Here is a 2,459-nt window from a genome sequence, read left to right on the forward strand (position 1 = left end):
AATATATTTTAATAAGTAGATAAAAACAAAAGACATTAGAATAAAAAAGATAAATTAAAAAATGAAAAACTAAAGAGATAATAGCTTTCAGTATTATGAATCTGTACATTATCTCTATAGAAATAAGAAAAATCTAGAAGGAGATGTAGTGACATATAACTGTTATGTTATATGTTGTTCTGACAGCAATAAATTTCACATATTAAAAACATTAAGATATCATAAAAGGAGGATGGTCTTTTTAAATGTTAAATAATATTCAAATTTATATTTATCAAGCAGCATTTTAGATTTTAGATTTTAGCACAATTTCATTTATTTGTATATATAGATAAAAGTTTAAAAATAAATTCTTACACGGATTTTCAAGTACAGCATTGTATGAACACGCTAATTTTGATTCGCTATTTTCTGATTCAAATATTTTATGAAATGATTCTGTGAATATAGAAGTTTTAAATGAATCGGACATAAGTATATAGCCACTATAATTATCGTATTGATGATTGATAAAAATCAATTTTAAAAGATTTACCCAGTCAAATAGCTACAATTTCTCATTTCAAGCAAACCGGTTTGATCTAAGCAGCAAGCATATATATCAATTGCATGACTATTTGCAGCTTTTCTAGCCAAATTAGTATAGAACTAAAATGAATATATATCTTTGTGTGGTTGATAACAACATACTTTCCAAGCCTTATTAACATATGGACTCTTATCACTTTCTATATCATGAAATGATCTTATGACATTTTTAAGTTCTGGATCAACGATTTTTTCCAGGCCCGTATGTACATGGACCACCAGTAAATAACATGATTCTACCAATAGAATTTGGTAAAACTTCCTAAAAAAAATTATTAAATATTAGTCATAATTATGATGAATATAATCTTACTTCTAGTAGTGAAACAGCAAGGGATAAAGCAACCCCAGTACAACGTAAAGGTCTCAAACCAGTATGACTTGGCCATGGATCAGTTTGTAAGTCCGTTAATAATTCAATCAATTTTCATTTCACATTTATTTAATGGTTGTAGAAACCTATATCATTATAAATATATAAAATATATAAATTGAGTTAATTTATTTCTAATTTGATGTTATTTTTTTTTAGTAGTTGCATATTAATTAATGTAACCTAGCTGTTTTAAAATATTAATGTATCTTTAAAATTTAACACATTTAATGATAAGTAATCAAATATAGCAATAAGAATTATCCAATAATTCTTATATATCAATTCAAAAGGATAATTAAAAATATATTTATTAGTTTTTAAATTTTAATGAAATATATTAATTTAATATAATAATTATAATGATGAGTAATATAGCTATAGTTTTATATGCAATAACTCATAAGCTCAAGATATAAAAAATATAATATCAATATAATGTAGAAATATATTTGACAAATCAGAATATAATTCTCATCTATATAAATTATATAATAATCATGTGTATTTAAAAAAACGTTTTAATGAACAAAACCCTCCTACGAGGAATATAAAGAGCTGCTAGATGGATTTTTAAAGTAATTAATATTTCTAAATAAATTTAAAGTTCTATAGATACTTATAGAAAAATATTCATCATTTTTCTATAGATACTTATAGAAAATATCATCATTTTTCTATAGATAGTTATAGAAAATAAAATCATTTTTAAAGCCCCTTTTAATGCGTGCTTGGAAATCAATCAATAGAGGACAAAAAATTATAGTTTGTTAAAAACAATATACTTAACTTTAGACAAACAAAAAGATAATACAACGAAACAGAAATATAGTTGACATGTCTACAAGTAGTGATAATTATTAATAAAGTAATTCGTCCAAAATAATAAAAAAGGGAGGGGAGGGTTCAAAACTAGCTATTCCAAGCGCTTCAAAAATTATATAATTATTTGAACATCAATTCTTATCGATCAGGAAGGTGTTTACACCTTTGGTCTAATATATTATGATATAAATTATAATTTTCTAAATTTACAATAATTTTTTTTTAAGTTACAATTTATTAACAGATAATTTTTACACTACATCAACTTTAGATATATAAGAGTGGGGAGAACTTATAGTATTATTTGTTAAAAAATGTAGCTCATTAGAATACACTGATAAATATGAATGAAAAAAGCAAAGTCTATTTTCTTTAAAATTTGAGGATAATTGTAAGTGATAAGAATTTGCTATTATGCGGTGGGAGGAACATCGCCCCTATGAAAAACTATTGTAGGTCTCAGTGTAATAAACTGGGAATCATACTGATAGAAATCAGCATATTATCTAAATTTATAGAATAATTATTACTATATAAAAAATTCTATTTTTTTTAACATAAAATACGATTTTAGTGATTTAGTATGCGAGTCAGTGAGAACTCTGTCATACAATAGCACACACTGAAGTCTTATGGAGTTGACATGAAAGCAATATGAGAAAATTTATATTTT

At 24.1% G+C, this 2,459-nt stretch overlaps 1 pseudogene; it reads right to left on the reverse strand.

The window, feature by feature from the left end:
* Positions 1-357: 357 nt before the first annotated feature.
* On the reverse strand, positions 358-1,047 carry LOC139225254 (protein transport protein Sec23B-like; annotated as a pseudogene).
* Positions 1,048-2,459: the final 1,412 nt, after the last annotated feature.

Source organism: Pempheris klunzingeri, unplaced genomic scaffold (assembly GCF_042242105.1).
Source record: "Pempheris klunzingeri isolate RE-2024b unplaced genomic scaffold, fPemKlu1.hap1 Scaffold_122, whole genome shotgun sequence".
NCBI classification, from domain to species: domain Eukaryota; kingdom Metazoa; phylum Chordata; class Actinopteri; order Acropomatiformes; family Pempheridae; genus Pempheris; species Pempheris klunzingeri.